Below are 19,512 nucleotides of genomic sequence, written 5' to 3'. Positions count from 1 at the left end.
TGGAAAATAACAATAGACAAATTGACTATCGTCTGTCTGCCTCCATCTTAGCAAAAATATCTCCGCGGCAGTTTTGAATCGAGAATTTTAACAAACATACATGTTGTTAGATATAAATGAATGGAAATAAATGTGCACCGGTGGTCCCGAAGCTACTTTAAAAGACAGAATTCAACTCAGATTGAATCCTTAAATACAGTGCTCACAGCACGTTACGTAATATCAATTTCTTATTTGCTGATGTATGAAGCCTAATTATTTCGCACGATTTCCATGAAATATTTTAATAAGAGACATACGTCAGTGTTGTGCGCGGGTAGTATTTTGTGACTAAATGTTCCTTTTGCTAGAGAAAAGTGCTTCCATGTTAAGTAACAGTTGTGTAAAATCTGATAAATGATATGCAATTTAGTGCCACTCACACGACTTTACAGACAACATTTCTACACGACGTCAAGTGGAGATTTCTTTAGAAGAGTGACAAATATTAGCCGGGATAATCATTTTTGAGATCAAACGAATTGTTACGCTGACAATAGGTAACTGGTTTTATATTTTTTTGATGTACCTGAAATATCATTTACAAGTAATTAAACTCACGAAATACTATAAACCAGTTCCGCCACAAGCCTTAACATTTCCCTTTTCAGATTTTCTAGCTTCCCTACCGCGATCCGACTTCCGATATTCCACGCTCTGACTCGTAGAACGTTATCCTTTCGTGGTCAATGAATATTTTTCGCATGGTCACCTCCCCGTTGGCTGTCCATTCCCGGAGATCCGATTGGGGAAATGGGGAACTAGTAAGTAATCTTTTGCCAACGGAGAGATCATCATGATATTTTTCCAATTATAGACCACATGTCACGTGAATACACATCACATATCTTTAATGCAGTCTTTCCACTGCCTTCTGATTCCTCATGCCGTGGATCATTGCTGATTCTTTCGTTTTTAGGGGCAGTTTCTCACTCCAAGGCCAAGAGAGTGCTCTGAACCTTCGTCCGCTCCTCTACCCTATTTGACAAGGCCGCTGGGGGAATGATGACGTCTTATGCTGGATTCTTTGGCCACCGTTGCTGATAACTTTTAGTCGAAGTTTAAACAGTCGTGGGGTTCGAACCGGGACCGAGAACATTTTGATTGCTGATCAAAGACGCTACCCTTAACCAAGGTACATACTGTCGTGAACTGAGCTTCCTTGTGACGAAATCATTTATGTTGGCATATTTTATAGCTTCCCATACTATGATTCAGGGAGCTGATGTCCTAGTCTCGAGAATCGTTGCTTGCTGCAACTTTTCACAAAATTATCTGCGAACACTTTGGCGTCGATCAACCCCACAGAATGCCACTCAGTGTCCCAGCTGGCTGGCTCTGCACCATAACGTTCGCCACGTTTTGTGGTGACACTTTGACTGTATTTTCCGTCAGAGTTTCAGTTTTTGGCACCCGTCTATGCGTCAGTCAGCCGGACAGTTCTAAGTTCGAATGTTGCAGTCATGCTGCAACGGCCTGTACCTTCTCTTCTTGCCAGACTATCGTTGTCTCATCCTACTTCTCCTGCTCTCGTTACACTACAACCAACTGTGAGTGCTATCTGTCGGTATGACCCTCCCGTGTTCTGCTACCACTAATTCGACATTTTTTGAAGTCAGAAATATAGCGGTAAGCTGCATCTGCACGTTCTGCAGGCATGGTGATAAATGGTTCAAATGGCTCTGAGCACTATGGGACTCAACATCTTAGGTCATAAGTCCCCTAGAACTTAGAACTACTTAAACCTAACCAACCTAAGGACATCACACACACCCATGCCCGAGGCAGGACTCGAACCTGCGACCGTAGCAGTCCCGCGGTTCCAGACTGCAGCGCCAGAACCGTTAGACCACCGCGGCCGGCGCAGGCATGGTGAATCGCGATCTCCACCTAAAAGTTCTATTAACGTGAGAAACATCCTATAGCCACCATGAAGTCACACCGTTTTTTATTTGTAGCAACGGTATTTTTGGGTGCCGAAATAAGCTGACGTAACGACGAAATTTCACCTAACGTATGCCTTAGGGATGGAAATACTGGAGTATTGGTTTGATAGCTTTCGGCAAAGTTGTCCATGGTGTAACGCTTTCCAGAATGCAGCACATGACCGGTGCTTCTGGCACAGTTAGTAATATTTACACTGATCAGCCAGAACATTATGTCCACCGACATATCCGCGCGGCTTCCCCCGTCGGAGGTTAGAGTCCTCCCTCGGGCAAGGGTGTGTGTGTGTGTGTTGTTCTTAGCGTAAGTTAGTTTAAGTTATATTAAGTAGTGTGTAAGCCTAGGGACCGATGACCTGAGCAGTTTGGTCCCATAGGAACTTACCACAAATTTCAAAAATTTTTACCGCCGACCTGCTATCGATACAAACTCGTCCAGGGGATAACACCGTCACCTGGGGAGGAATGATTGCTGGTCACTGTGCATGTAATGTCAGTGAGAGTGCTGTCAGTGTGTAAAATGGAGAAGGTGCACGATCTATCTGAGTTTGACCGAGGGCAGATTGTGATGGTTCGGATGATCGGCATGAGCATTTCGGAAACTGCACGACTTCTCCGGTGTTCGAGGAGTGCTGTGGTGTCTCTGACACGTGGCGAAACCAAGGTGAAACCACGTCCAACGTCGTGGGAATGGGCTCCTACACCTCATTTCAGATGTCGAACGTCCTAGGCTAGGCAGACTGGTAGAACAGGACAGGCGGCGAACTGTGGCGGAGCTGACGTCAGACTTTAATGCTGGGCAGAGTACAAGTGTGTCTGAAAACACACTGTACTGAACACTCCTGACAGTGCTGTAACAAGGTTCAAAAGGATGTATGTCGCGATAGCTATTCAGAGATGAGGCGGCATCACTAACTAGGGTAACAATCCGTCGCACCGCCCTCGGATTTAGTAGTAAAACTAGTGGGTAGCCCGTCAGAAACTGAACACAGATCAGCTATAAATCAAGAAGAAGGTGTACTGCACTGTCAAAAAAGAAGCGAAATAGAAACAGTGAACGGGCCAAGCTCAAGATGTGCAACATCGAGCGCATTGCAAGAACCATGGCATCGTGTTTTTGTGGGGCGGTGCTTGACTTCAAAGTGGGAGATCGGTGTTCAAATCTCCGCCGTACCCTTTTTTTCACAAAGTTATGAACTGTCCGTCCGGTCATTGACATCTGTTATCCTTCCGTATTCTTGGCAGTTGTCACACTATACAGGGCATAAATTTTAAGTTGACAAACCAGAATAACTCGAAAAATAAACTTCACACGAAAAAATGTGTAGAACCCAAAGTTGGTTATTTTCGAGAGGGACATCTGCTGGTGCTAAAATTAGCCTACCACCTCAGCCCCCTTGGGGTGGTGCGGGAGGCAACTTTAAAATTTCAAATCGGAACCCCCATTTTTTATTGCAGAATCAGATTCTACATAAAAAACTACGTACATTTTGTCTTAAACATTTGTTTTGATTCTTGATAGTTGGCGCTGCAATTCAAGAAAATCCATGTTCTCATTTTTGCGTGGAAAATGGTTACGGGTAAATAAAAAATACTTATTAACTTCGTAAATTTTGATTCGCTAAAACTAAAACTCTCCCTCTCTTCCCATAGGGTGGGGGTTGAGATAGAGGAATTAGAGTTTTACAAATGTTGAGAGAGAGGAATTAGAGTTTTACAAATGTTGTAAAATCCTAATTCCTCTCTCTAAAACTTTGGATTCTATACATTTTTTCGTGTGAAGCTTATTTTTCGAGTTATTCTGGTTTGTCAACTTAAAATTTACACCCTGTATATTGGTTATAGAATATGAGTCATGTTGTAAGAATATTTTACTGTCGCAAGTAAAAGTGATGAATAGTGAGAGCAGGCGAGATGTTGCGTAGACCTCTTATAGAAATGAAAACAACAAATAAACGGATGTGAACTATATTACAACAAAGTAATTCCAGATCGGAACAAAAGAGTCATAATGTATAGTACTTGGATGGAACAAATAGTTGGTACGTGCGTCTGGAGGTCACTTCCTTACACCTAGCTGTTACAAACGTACGTTACACAACGACACACACACAATTCAGTATACAACGAACAGACACGTCAATGACCCGACGGACAGTTCATAATTTTGTGAAAAAGGAAGAATACGGATCTCCCTCTTGGCAGTACTCACCGTGACCACAGAACAACGATGCCCTGGTTAATGTAAGCCGCTCGATGTTGGACATGCCGAGCTCGGACCGTTCACTTCTACTTTGCTTCTTTTTTCACATTTCAGTACACCGTACCCCTGTTTTGATGCTTGATCCGTGTTCGGATTTTGACGGGCTATCCACTGGGCCATCTGACTATACTACTGGCCATTGAAATTGCAACACCACGAACATGACGTGCTACAGACGCGAAATTTAACCGACAGGAGGAAGATGCTCTCATAGGCAAATGATTAGCTTTTCAGAGCATTCACACAAGGTTGGCGCCGGTGGCGACACCTACAACGTGCTGACATGAGGAAAGTTCCCAACCGATTTCTCATACACAAACCGCAGTTGACCGGCGTTGCCTGGTGAAACGTTGTTATGATGCCTCGTGTAAGGAGGAGAAATGCGTACCATCACGTTTCCGACATTAATGAAGGTCAGATTGTAGGTTATCGCGATTGCGGTGTATCGTATCGCGCATTTGTTGCTCGTGTTGGTCGAGATTCAATGACTGTTAGCAGTATATGGAATCGGTGGGTTGAGGAGGGTAATACGGAACGCCGTGCTGGATCCCAACGGCCTCGTATCACTAGCAGTCGAGATGACAGGCATCTTATCCGCATGGCTGTAACGGATCGTGCAGCCACGTCTCGATCCCTGAGTCAGCAGACGGGGACGTTTGCAAGACAACAACCTTCTACACGAACAGTTCGACGACGTTTGCAACAGCATGGACTATCAGCTCGGAGACCATGGCTGCGGTTACCCTTGACGCTGCATCAGAGACAGGAGCGACTGCGATGGTGTACTCAACGACGAACCTGGGTGCACGGATGGCAAAACGTCATTTTTTCGGATGAATCCAGGTTCATTCTGTTTACAGCATGATGATGGTCGCATCCGTGTTTAGCGACATCGCGGTGAACGCACACTGGAAGCGTGTATTCGTCATCGCCGTACTGGCGTATCACCCGGAGTGATGTTATGGGGTGCCACTGGTTAAACGTCTCGATCACCTCTTATTCGCTTGACGGTACTTTGAACAGTGGACGTTACATTTCAGATGCGTTACGACCCGTGGCTCTACCCTTCACTCGATCCCTGCGAAACCCTACATTTCAGCAGTATAATGCACGACCGCATGTTGTAGGTCCTGTACGGGCCTTTTTGGATACAGAAAATGTTCGACTGCTGCCATGACCAGCTCATTCTCCAGATCTCTCACCAACTGAAATCGTCTGGTCAATGGTGGCCGGGCAACTGGCTCGTCACAATACGCCAGTCACTACTCGTGATTAACTGTGGTATCGTGTTGAAGCTGCATGGGCAGCTGTATCTGTACACGCCATCCAAGCGCTTTTTGACTCAATGCCCAAGCCCACCAAGGCCGTTATTACGGCCAGAAGTGGTTGTTCTGGGTATTGATTTCTCAGGATCTATGCACCCAAATTGCGTGAAAATGTAATGAAATGTCAGTTCTAGTATAATATATTTGACCAATGAATACCCGTTTATCATCTGCATTTCTTCTTGGTGTAGCAGTTGTAATGGCCGGTAGTGTAGTAAATCTTAGAGGGGGGGGGGGGGGGGAGGTGCATGGGAAGTTTCCCTTGTAAGGAAAGCAGAAGCACCTACTTTACATCGTGTAGCAGGTCCTTACGGTGTTATACGAACTAGAGCATACGCAATGTGGGATTCTGTAATACTGGATCAATTGATAAAGACAAAATAACGGCAATTCATCATTTTTTCAAAGTGACGAGAATCTCCAACAGTGAGTCAGAGTTGAAGTGAAAGGGTTTCTCTAACGCCACAGGATACATCGGAATTCGTCACGGATATGACGAATTCTGGAAAATACAGATAGCGGTATGACGTAAGACTGGTAGACCCGTTTTTCTTTGTTACATGCAGCGAATTTACGCTAATAGTCAGTAATCTCTTTCCTGTATGACAGACGATTTTATCTCCGCTTTGCAAAAGAGCTTTCGCTACTCTACTGTGTAATTTGTACCGTGTAGTCTTATCCAGATTTGACTTTGGTAGCGTACGATTACGGAAACGTGAGTGTGAAGTGAAAAAATAACTACAATCGTGTGGGGCAAGTAACGGAAAGGGGTTGGTGATGACAGAGCAGTGTCGAAACATGCAATGCCAATTTATTACAACAGTGATACGATCGCGGCAGCTATAAGCATAAACACAGTTCAGAACGAATTCCTTTCCCCGTTCAAAAGCTGAGATAATATACGTTTGCTGCGTTTGCTATTGCACAAGTTGTATCTATAGCTGTGATTTGTGACTAGGGAAATAACGTGAACACCTGTCAATGTGGCAAAACATTATTGCATTCCTGGCTCAAGATGTGCAAAGCTGAGAGCACGCCAGTTGTGCTTTATTATTAGTGCGTAGGACAACACACATTCTATGGCATGGTCGCTCGATACATAATTCGTTATGCAATGGACGTCAGTCTTATTAAGTTATTAGCGAGTGGCTGCCAAGTTGACTAATTTCCTAAAGCGGTTTCGAGTGTCTTTATATGCGAGTAGCCTGTTCGATCTAATTGGTGAGATGCTTGTGAATAAGTATCATGGAGACATACGTTCTTTTGCGACTATCTGTTTACAAACAAATAAAACCAAACCAGAAAGTATTATGACAATTCCTTGTTAACACTAAAGGTGAATAATTACATTCGTACACGAACAAATAAAACGTATCTGGCGTAGGGGTACGACCACCGGCAGATCGAACAGAGAAATGAAGATATTTTCTTTTATTTATCCATCTACATCTACATAGATATCCCGCAAGCCACCGTAAGGTGCGTTGCGGAGGGTACCCTGTACCACTACTTGTCATTTCCTCTGTTCCACTCGCAAATAAAGCGCGGGTAAAACGACTGTTTGTACGCCTCCTTATGAACCCTAATTTCGCGCGATGTACGTTGGTGGCAGCAGAACTGTTCGGCAGTCAGCTTCAAATGCCGGTTCTCTAAATTTTCTGAATAGTGTTTCCAGAAAAGAAAGCCACCTTCCTTCCAGGGACGCCCATCTGAGTTCCCGAAAGATATCCGTAACACTTAAATTTTGTTCGAACCTTCCGGTAACAAATCTATCAGCCCTTCTCTGAACTCCTTCGACGTCTTCCTTCATTCCGAGCTGGTACGGATTGCAAACATTTGAGCAGTACTCAAGAATAGGTCGCACTATAGTCCTATATGCGGTCTCCTTTAAAGGTGTACCATTCTTTCCTAAAATTCTCCCAATGACCCGGAGTCGGCCATTTGCCTTCCCTACTACAGTTTTCACATACTCGTTCCACCTCATACTGCTTTTCAGCTTTACGCCCAGATATTCAAACGACTTGAACGTGTCAAGCAGGGCACTAGTAATACTGTATTCGAATATTACAGGTTTGTTCTTCCTACTCATCCGCATTAACTTCCATTTTTCCACATTTAGGACTACCTGTTATTCATCACACCAACTGGAAATCTGTCTAAGTCGTCATGTATTTTTCTACAGTCAGTAAACTTCGACACCCTGTCCGCTATATCATTTACGTATATAGAGAACAACGGCGGTCCTATCACACTTCTCTGGGGCACTTCTCACTATATCCTTGTCTCTGATGAACACTCGCCGTCGAGGACAACATAGTCGGTTCTATTATTTAAGAAGTCTTCGAGCCACTCATATATCTGTGAACTTATTTTACATGCTCGTACCTTCGTCAACAGCCTGCAATGGGGCACCGTGTCAAAAGCTTTTCGGAAATCTAGAAATATGGAATCTGTCTGTTGCCCCTCATCCGTAGTTCTCAGTGTAACATGTGAGAAAAGGGCAAGCTGAGTTTCGCACTAGCGATTCTTTCTAAAGCCGTGGTTATTCGTGGATATAAGTTGCTTAGCCTCAAGAAAGGTTATTGAATTCGAACTGAGAATATGTTCAAGGATTCTGCAGCAAACAGAAGTTAGGGATATTGTTCTGTAATTTTGCGGGTCCGTTCTTTTACTTTTCTTATACACTGGAGTCACCTGCGCTTCTTTCCAGTCGCTTGGGATTTTGTGTGGGCAAGAGATTCACAATAAATGCAAACTAACTAAGGGGCTAATGCCGTAGAGTACTCTTCATAAAATCGAACTGGGATTCCATCCGGACCTGGTGATTTGTTTTCAAGTCCTTAAGTTGCTTCTTTGAGCCAGGTATGCTTATTTCTGTGTCGTCCTCACGGCAGTCTGTCACATGGTCAAACGACGCTGTTTGTAAGCTACTGTCGTCTTCAGGCTAAACGCCTCTTAACACATTCCCCAACTATTATGTCCTCTTTTGCAACAGTTATGAAGTTAAGACAAAACAAAGAGAGGACGGTTCTCTAAAAGTAGCTTAAGATGACGTATTATTATCTGAAAATTGGTGGATACCTTTCCTGCTGCATCGTACAGGGCTCCTATGAAAAGAGATAATTACTTTCACGTCGTTAATAGGTGATTGCACCAGTTCCGCTTACTTCCCTTGCGGGTCTTTCAGTGCCACAGACCGCCGTGTTAGCCTCTGCCAATGGCGTTATTCGGATACGATATGGACGGACATGTCGTCAACATACCGCCTTTTTGGGTGCTGTAAGTTTGGAACCGGTACTTCTCACTCAAGTAGCTGCTCAACTAGTAACACGGGAGTGAATAGACCACGTTTGGCTCTTCTCACCAAGGAAAAGTCCGCCCCCGGTAGCTGCGCCGGCACAGTACCTCAGCGTGTTCGGTCAGAGGGTTAGCAGCCCACTGTAATAAAAAAAACTGAGTTAATCGATCAGCAACGAACTTAAACAGATTTCTTACGACGTCCACCCCGAGCAGATGCAACCAACGAAAGTGAACAAAATGAAATTAAAAAAAAAAGAGTGGTCAGCGCGACGGAATGTCAATCATCAGAGCCCGGGTTCTATTCCCGACTGGTTCGGAGATTTTCTCAGAGATTGGGTGTTGTGTTGTCCTCATGATCATCATTTCATCCCCATCGACGCGCAAGTCGCCGAAGTGGCGTCAGATCGAAAGACTTGCACCCGGCGAACGGTCTACCGGAAGGGAGGCCCTAGTCACACGACGTTTACATTTTTGACCAAGGAAAAATCCATGGTCCTATCGGGAATCTAATTAAGGTGCTTCACATAGCAGACTCGCTGACCACTTAGGTACCGAGGCGAACACAGTTGATTAAGAGAAGACGCATGTGTTTTTTGTTATGTCTCTAGCGACAGACCATACCTGTGTGTAGAAAGCACTCTCCTCTTTAGCAGCAGCTCCAGTCGCACAACGAATTTCACCAGTCGTACAGATCTGTTGAAGAAAGAAAGAAACAAGGTTAGAGTCTTCATTACTTATCTCGATACATACGAGTATTGTTGATCTGTCTAAACATTTATTTTGGTAATAAACGTTCCACAGTTACACTTTGTTTTTATTTTATTTATGTATCTTTCAGTCTTTGCTACTATACTGCGCATCAGAATTCAAGGATCACTTTTTCGAAATCGCGTAATTCGCACCCACTTTGAGGCATAGGTTTGAAATTTGGCTCAAAGGTGCCTACAAGCTTCCAACGTAATGGTGCAAAGCTTGGCGCCCTGCGACATCACCCTCTGGCTAGATGACAGTTCAAACAACAAAGTGTCTACACGTAAGGTGTGTTAATTATGGCACAATGCCACCGTTGACGTGACACACGATGAGATGGTTGTCACAATCCTTTTTACTGTAATTTCACACTTCTTTTGACTCCTATGCGATAGAAATCACTCAGTGTACTTAAGAGTGGCCGAGAAAAACATTCCAAACACACCGCCGCTCAGAACTGGCACGAAAAGGGCTCAGGGGTTGGCATAAACACCTCAATGAAAGCACTCCTTCCTTTGTGGCGTTGATTTCCACACATTTCTCGGTCGAAATCTGCAGTTCGCAGTGCGATGAGTGACAGGAAAACGTTCTTGACAATCTTTGACGCTGGTGGCACCATCGGTCGATTCAAGCCCCTCTACAAGGACAATGCGGGGCTGCCGCCCCATTAAACAGGATGTGACCTCTTTGGAGCGCAGAGCGACCGTAGTTTTTGCTCTAGTGTACAGGTCGTAATAAGTAGTGATCTTTAGCACCAGTCAACGATATTCTAAGGTAGTCTGAAGGAGCAGATAATGCTTATGCTTTTTCATCCCTCCTATTTCACACTCTCCTGCGGCGTGATCACTTGGGGTTGCGACATTGGCTCATGTGTGAATACAATGGTAAAGAGCCTCCAGTTCAGAAAAACCCTCAATGGCAGCCACCCACCTGTACAGGCGGAACCCATGTCGAGAGTACCAGTCGCCTGCAGGCACGCTACATTGCAGCTCTTTCGATGCTACAATGCTGTCCTTGCGCTTGATAGTAGCCCATCTGGAATCAGAGTCAAAGGGGTTGCCGGTTTGCAAGCGCCTAGGCCTTTGTCATGGTTTCATCTCTACAGGCCCATTTTTAAAACTCTCAATAAAGATGGGTGGGTGTCACCTAGGGTTTTGCCAAAGTGGGAGGTTCTTAGAGGGACCCCTCTGCTATTTTATTCGTGCATATGTCAATATCGCATTCCCCTGTGATCACTCACAAGAGGAGACAAAATAGGAGCGCTGCAAAAGCATAAGCACCCTCCACTGCTTCGGATCACGTTCAGATTTCGTCGAATGATTTTGAATGGTTGCTAGTGGTTCCAAACTGCACACGAAAGCAAAAATTACAGTCGCATTGTGCTCCAAATGGATGCGATCACTTCTGATGGAGATGCAGCCCCAAAATATCCTTTGAGAAGGACTGAAACGTCCGAGGGTGTCACTAGTGTCTAAAGTTGTGAAGAGTGTTATCGCACTGCGAACTTTCCTTTTTGACCTCAAAATGTGTGGGAACCAACGTCTCAAGGAGAGAAGTGGTTTCATCAACGCCCTTTACGCCACACCCTGCAGCCTTTTCGCGGCGATTTTGAGCGGCGGAGTGCCTGGAATGTTTGCCTCGGCCACTCATAAGAAAACCGCGTGATTCCAGTGCTGGGCGTCGTGGTTCTGGCCTCCATCGCAGAGGCGTCAAAAGAAGGGATGAAATACACTGTGACAATTTTCTAATATGTGACACGTCCACGGTGATGTTGGACAGAACTGTAGCGAAATTTGGTGCCAATTTGACATCGCCGGCCGGAGTGACCGAGCGGTTCTAGGCGCTTCAGTCTGGAACCGCGCGACCGCTACGGTCGCAGGTTCGAATCCTGCCTCGGGCATGGATATGTGTGATGTCTTTAGGTTAGTTAGGTTTAAGTAGTTCTAAGTTCTAGGGGACTGATGACCTCAGATGTTAAGTCCCATAGTGCTCAGAGCCATTTGAACTATTTTTGTGACATCATTAACGTACCTTCCACGTCACATGAACTTCTGAACTGTGACCTTTTTCGCATGTTCAGCACCTTGTTCTCCTGAAGCGTCGTCATTTCGAGTATTTCTCCCACCGCACCGTTTCCCATTCGACTGGGAGGGAGGTATGGTGGCTATCAAATTTCATTAATTTAAAAAATGTAATAGTTCGTCAAATTCTAATAATGTAGCCGGCCGCGGTGACCGTGCGGTTCTGGCGCTGCAGTCCGGAACCTCGGGACCGCTACGGTCGCAGGTTCGAATCCTGCCTCGGGCATGGGTGTGTGTGATGTCCTTAGGTTAGTTAGGTTTAAGTAGTTCTAAGTTCTAGGGGACTTATGACCTAAGATGTTGAGTCCCATAGTGCTCAGAGCCATTTGCACCATTTGAATCTACTAATGTAAGGGGACGCACGATGAATGTGGCATACAGCCAGGTGATAGCAGAGCGAGTGTAACTGTCAACACTCAGAATCGAAAGTTGCGTGCCACAGCCACGGTCACTGCCGAAACGATATTTATGTGTGCAGTAACAGTAACCACAGCCGGACGGCAGCACCCACTGAAATGGTAGTTGCCTTGCTTGAGAATCATTTTCAAATGAGGTTGAACGCTTCCAGAAATTAGGAAGACCTTCTGTAGCATCAGGGAAAAGCAACACTGGTAGAGAAACTCACGAGAAGTCCCTGAGAAATCAGTATGTAAGCGACTTATGCATAGGATCAAGGCAGTCGCAGTCAGTACCATGAAGGAGTGATTTCCAGGAAGCAGCTAGTAAAACAGGCGACTCGTCGAGGGCAGTCACAGAGTGGTACATTGATACCGATGTACACTCATGCTCATAAATTAAGGATAATATTGACACATGGTGAAACAACGCGTCCGGTGGGCGGTTTTCGGGTTTAAATCACCTCGGGACATGACCATGCGGTGCATTTGACCTGCCGTCGTCTCACGGTGGCGCTCGCTGGCAGCAGTCCACACACGCAGAGGTGTGTTGATGCATGTCAGAGTAGCCTACGGTGCAGCGAGTAAGTGTGAAGATGTTTTCAGAAGTGCTAATGGTGACTGTGTGTTGAAAATGGCCCAAAGAACACATACTGATGACGTTATGAGGGATAGAATACGAGGGCGACTGAAGGCTGGTCAAATACAGCAGATCGTAGCACGGGCCCTCCGTGTGCCATAAAAGGTAATCACAAGATTATGGCAACGATTCCAGCAGACAGGAAACGTGTCCAGGTGCTACAGTATGGGACATCCACAGTGTACAACATTACAAGAAAATCCATATCTCACCATCAGTGCTCGCAGACGGACACGGTGTACTGCAGGTAGCCTTGCCCGGGACCATACCGCAGCCACTGAAACTGTTGTCTCCAGACACACTGTCTACAGACGAATGGATAGACATAGTTTATTCGCCCAGAGACCTGCAATGATCATTCCACTGACCCCTGGTCACAGGAGAGCCCCTAAATCCATAGTACATGGTCATTGGAACAGTGGCCCCAGGTTATGTTCACGGACGAGTCCAGGTTATAGTGTGAACAGTGATTCTCGCTGGGTTTTCATCTGGCGTGAACCAGGAACCAGATACCAACCCCTTGATGTCCTTGAAAGGGACTTGTATGGACGTCGTGGTTTGATGGTGTGGGGTGGGATTATGATTGGTGTGTGTACACCCCTGCATGCTTTGACAGAGGAACTGTAACAGGTCAAGTGTATCGGGACGTCATTTGGCACCAGTATGTCCGCCTTTTCAGGGGTGCAGTGGGTCCCACCTTCGAACTGATGGATGATAACGCACGGCCCCACCGAACTGCCATAGTGGAGGAGTACCTTGAAAAGGAGATATCAGGCGAATGGAGTGGCCTGTCTGTTGTCAAGTCCTAAACCCCATCGAGCACGTCTGGGATGCTCTCGGTCGATGTGTCGCTGCACGTCTTCACACCCCTAGGACACTTCAGAAGCTCCGACAGGCACTGGTGCAAGAATGGCAGGCTATACAACAGCAGCTGCTCGACCACCTCCTCCAGAGTATGCCAACCCGCTGTGCGACTTGTGTACGTGTGCATGGCGACCATATCCGACATTGATGTCGGGGTATATGCGCAGGAAACAGTGGCGTTTTGTAGCACGGGACGGTTTTATCAACCTATCACCAATGCCGTGGACATACAGATCTGTGTCGTGTGTATTCCCTTTGTGCCTATGCTATTAGCGCCAGTTTTGTGTAGTGCCACGTTTTGTGGCACCACATTCTGCAATTATCCTTAATTTATGAGCATGAATGTAGTAAATACTACGAGAAGTTTGTCCACGTTCGACTGTGGGCAACGGAGTTTCAGATAAGTATTCAGGAACAGTTACTATCTTGAGTTTTCTATCTATTAGAAAAGAACAAGCTCTGTAGAGTTTGTGTCCAGTAATACGAGTAATAGTATTTTCTGTATGTCGGACTATACAGAGGAGCAAGTACTGTCTCGCACTTGTCTCGTAGTGTGGATAAGGTATCTAATTGTGTGAGTCGCAACGAGTAATTATTGGTGTATTCTGTGTGTAAGAATATAGAGAGCAACAAGTGCTGTCTCGCACTTCTTTCTTATTGTGGTTAAAGTATTTGTACATTGTTGGAACGAGTTGCAAGCAGAGTGCTCATCTGATGGCGAACGGTAGAACCGGGAGTTGCTGGAAAGGACTGACATAGGGTAGAAGGGTGCAATCGCTGATGTGTAAAGGTATAAAGCCACTGTGAAATACCTCTATGAATAAGGTTGAACTATTGAGACATAAATTGTATCCTTAAGTGTTTGCGCCTTATTCACTTCCTTCAAAACCGACAATTTCTCCTTTCCTTTCCAAAATCATCTAAGTGCTCTAGGAGACTTTTTCCCTCTCACTCTATTAAAGATAACTTAGTAGACTTTAGTCCACATTGTCATCAACATCCGAATTGTGCCACCCACGCGACACCTTCACCTAAAGCTAGGATGAAACCGGTGCCAGGATGCGACACAAGTATTCACTAAAAATAGTTGGCTCTATTTTTACAAAAGGTAGGTAGGTCAATGCGTTGGATTCATAACTAACACCTTACTATATCTTTATCACGAAATCGCACAGTTAGTCAAGTACCTGCACTTAATTGACAAGCGTTGTGTTCAAGAAGTAATGGTGTGTAACTCGCTGTTCGCTGCTTTGTGGACCATACATTCTAGCACAAGACAAGTAGCTGAAGGTTAAAAAAAAAGTTTTGATCTCGGAAAGACAAAGGGATGTGATGCAAAAGCATTAGTACCGCATGTTGTTGCAGCCGGTGGCAGATAGTGTCAGTTGTACATAGAGAAAGTGTTTGTTTCTGCTCTCCACAACCATTAATACGTTACGTCAGTCATTGATGAACTTCCAACGACGATGGATCGCATTTATTTACTTTGAGGATTCTTAATAGCTGATATCGATGACAACAACATCAGGGAATTCTTCAGGTTCATCCTGATGAATCACAAAACACAATCATTTGAAGTTCCTGTTTGAAAGACTAACGAGCAATAAGGAAAAGTTTTTAAATTACCGTGGGACGTCTGTTGTAAGAATCGACAAGATGTGCTGTCAGTTGGAGACACATCTGCAACAGTGTAAACCTTTCCAATATTTTTTACTTTAATCTGTGAGTCCGTAAGAGTATATGACCCATGTTTCTGATGCCCTGAATATGTGAATAAATGAAATCTGATCATAGCGGCCGTCACGAAAACAGGCACTTCAAGATCATCTCACCATTGTCAGTTTGTGATAATTTCATGTGTTAATAACTATTCCGAAAAAAATGTTGGACATCTCCATTTTTAGTCTAGCACACGATTCAGTACTTTCTAAAAGAAAATTCTTGCCAGCTACTTCGAAAAAAATTTAAAACACGTTAGAAGAAGTTTTGAAGAACAAAAATGTTTTACTTCATCCTGTTGGTGATACAGAGCCACTGATATATTTGTACTGAAGAAATGTATGAACATTCTAAGAGATTATAGTTGCGTGTAACACACGATTTTGTTGTGAAAACATAAAAATATTTCGAAATAAAAAGTAAAATACGGTAAGAGGTGCGGAACTGTTCTGTCTGTGCAACAAAAAAATGTCGCTGATGAATTTGTGTTCTATTGGACCTTGTAAAAACTTCCAGGGAGAGAGTCGTTCAAAAAACTATAAAATTAATTTTGGTAACATCTGAAGATCGTTATTGTATCGTGCCACGTATGAACGCGTTTTATTTGCGAGAGACTGTGCGCTGCAGTGTGCCAATACTTGTATGTCACCGCCAGGACTTCTCTTCCGACGGAACGTCTTAATACGACCGAGAATGTTCCATACCTCCCGAAAATTTTTTATTTGTAGCTCTTACTGACCCTTGACAACGGCCTTGCCGCAGTGGCTACACCGCTTCCCGTCAGATCACCGAAGTTAAGCGCTGTCGGGCGTGGCCGGCACTTGGTTGGGTGACCATCCGGGCCGCCATGCGCTGTTGCCATTTTTCGGGGTGCACTCAGCCTCTCGATGCCAATTGAGGAGCTACTAGACCGAATCGTAGCGGCTCCGGTCAAAGAAAACCATCACAACGACCGGGAGAGCGGTGTGCTGACCACACGCCCCCCCTATCCGCATCCTCACCTAAGGATGATACGGCGGTCGGATGGTCCCGATGGGTCACTTGTGGCCTGAAGACGGAGTGACTGACCCTTCGCCACTGCATACATCATCCAAATCACCGATATTAGCAATACAAAATTACTGTAAGTATTTTCAGGCAATATCTCTGTACAGTTTTGTGAAAGCCAAATTTTATCGATGTATACTACGTGATCATTGTGCTCAGAAGCAATAAGTGTATGGTACACAAAACTTCGCTTTGTGGCTACAATCTCTCTGGTCTCCATTAAAAATTTTCGTCCACCATTACGCTTTTTGAATCAAAAAACTAGTGAGCGGAGTAGACAAAGAACGCAGGTCTCTCAGCCAGAATAATATTTTTCACCCTGTATTTTTCTAGCCAGCTGATAGTCTCATCGGTCATGCCATCGAAGTACTGTTCCACGCACTAACCTTTTTGTCAAAATCGTCAAATTCCTTAGATTTCCGTTTTCATTTATACCCTTTCCTTGGTGAATCAAAACACATCTTCACATCTAGAGATTCTACCAACGTTACTGCACTGTTAATACGGAATACAGTCGATTCCAAAATACAAGGTTTTTTTGTCATTTTATGAACTTGGGCAAAAATTATATTATTCCTGCTTTCTTCATTGTCAGCCAGATCAGTAAAAAAACTGCAGTACATTTCGTTATAAGAATTTTAGATCGTTTTCGAATGTCTTTACGCCCCATACACAGGCCCTTACTTCTGCATATCGCTCACTACCAAACATACGTCAATGCACCGTTCCACGGAAGACTGAAACCACACTTGAACACACGATATCGGAAGGAGACACTGAACACTCAGCAGCCACTGGCCAACTGCACTGGCAACAGTGTTGCAACAAAGCTATGAGGCTGGCGAATCACAGCGCTTAACGTCTGTGGACTGAAAGTAGCGGGTGCGACCTTGAGGAGTCTAATTTGGTAACGTCCACTCTAACTGTTTTTATGGTTCATTTTGGAAAGAATTTTCGGATAGGGCAACGTAATAATTAAAGGGGGTTTGGCAAGGGTTAAACCTAGACAAAACTGAGACCACAGAACTTACAACAGACTTCATGGAACTATTCACCATCCACCCATCCATCGATCCATCCATCCATCCATACATACATACATACATATAGATCACAAGTTATAGGTGTAATTTCTGCGATGAAAATGATTTTGCAAACAGTATCCAGTAACACTTGATTAACTGAGACACCCTGAGCTAGTGTCATAGGAGAATTTGATCTCGAAGCCCCCATCTCTGCAACCACATGTCTTGAATTTCAGCAGTAACACCAACTTCCCTGCGTAGTTGAAAACATTTAAAATAAAAACCTCATCACTGCTGAGGGCATCTTATTCTCTCTCGGCTTTAAATGCCGCTAATGCGAATATAGTGCATTAGAGAACGTAGCTCTTCAGTGAACAGCTGTAGAGATATGCAACAAGTGAAAATGTAACTTGAACAAAGACCAACGGGAGTGAAAACTAAATTAGTAAGAATCCCAAATTATAGCCCCTCTCAATATATTATTCGGTAATTGAATGCAAATTCTCATGTTTCATATGCAGATCCCATTCAGCGAACCACATGGCTTTACATGACCATCCATATAGAATAGACAAAACAAAATCACCATAGACTAATAAAAATGCTCAAAATACTGTTTTATGAGTGGAAGAGCTTTCAGATAAGTTACTTGCAAGCTTGGATGGCTGAATAAAAATTGGATATTGGTCCTCATAGCTTCTAAGGATGCTGTGAATTTCAACAAAGACCAAACATCGCCCACATGAAAGTAGCTTGCGTATAGAAATATAATGTTCCATAATTTAAAGAGCCACTTAACGTAGAATCACGTAAATGCAGTGTAAGCATGCGAGTCAGCAGTCATCTCACCATAGTCCAGAACGAAGTCTCTTCAATGTCTCAGTTTTACTACTGAAAGACAAAGCGTCTGTGTTAATCAGATCGGCACATCCTCGCAACCAGTAAGCAGAAGTAGAGAGTACTTTTTCTGCATGTCCGAACGAACAGACATTGTTGATGACCCACAGCCGTACGAAATAATTCGAAATTTATTCGCTGACTGCGAATTCTTTGACATTAGCTGTGTTAGATGTACTACCTGACATTGTTGACGATCCACAGCTGTACGAAATAATTCGAAATTTATTTGTTGACTGCAAATTCTTTGACATTAAATGTGTTATATGTACTACCTGTTAGTGCAGTGGTTCCCAACTTGGGGGTAATTACCCCCTGAGGATAAGACGAAAATTTCTGAGGGGTAAAACCAAAATGGGTTCAATTATGATTTAATGATCACTATGATTATTCTTTGAAGTTATCACTATTATCTTTATTATGGTACTCTGTAACATGTAATTGATCATCGTATTCATCAGCCATTTGACATCAACTTCTGGATAAAAGGCTTCTCTAGACACTTCCACGCATTGACATCTTGAGCGATACGAATCCCCTTTTTCCTCCCGCATATTTCCTATTCTCATCTACATGCCTTTCTTTACTTTGTCTTCTCAGTCTTTTGTTATTTCTTGGAATCCATAAAAGAACTACTTTTGGCAATTTACCAACCTTGCTACTGTCCAGCCTGCCTCCATATTTTCTGATCTCTATCACAGTCTTCCGCTCTAGTTTGTTCCATAAACCATTTAGCTGCTGTACTGTCTCTCCAAACAATTTGTATCTCTCCACTGGTCCTGAGCTTCTCTCAAATTTTGAATGGTTTTCATGTTAAAAGGTCAGGTTTCATTGTCATGACTAAAAACTTCGTAACACTAATTATTTGTAAACAATCAGTTTCATACGCAATAAAACGTTCATTTTAAATTTTATTCATTTTATCAACAGCACTCGAGGCCATTTTTCTCTTATGTTTATTTCTTTTGCTGTCCTTCCAGTGACAGTAGTTATAACTAGTCGTCGTCTAATAGCGACTATTTTTCTGATTTGGAAAACTCACATGTAAATATCTGTGTTGTAAGACCAGTTTTCGTAAGATCAGTTTCTGTGAAAGAAGGAATATTTATAGACAGTGAAATTCGTGCGAAAGCACAATTTCTTGGATCTCTGAAAGCCAACATACTGCAAACAATTTCCTTGAAGCAGAAGTGGTATTATTATAGCGAAAGGTCGGTGTTTAGC

General features: G+C 43.9%; 1 protein-coding gene across 1 annotated transcript in view; it reads right to left on the bottom strand.

Annotated features, from left to right (window-relative positions):
• LOC126234716 (glutathione S-transferase-like) overlaps positions 1–19,512 on the bottom strand; it is a 342,396-nt gene that overhangs the window by 176,265 nt on the left and 146,619 nt on the right. The window contains exon 2 of the mRNA XM_049943464.1: positions 9,492–9,563. The gene's annotated coding sequence lies outside the window, so the exon portion shown is untranslated. The remainder of the gene's footprint in view (positions 1–9,491; positions 9,564–19,512) is intronic.

Source organism: Schistocerca nitens, chromosome 2, assembly GCF_023898315.1.
Source record: "Schistocerca nitens isolate TAMUIC-IGC-003100 chromosome 2, iqSchNite1.1, whole genome shotgun sequence".
NCBI classification, from domain to species: Eukaryota; Metazoa; Arthropoda; class Insecta; order Orthoptera; family Acrididae; genus Schistocerca; species Schistocerca nitens.
This window is presented reverse-complemented; position numbering and strand designations above follow the sequence as displayed.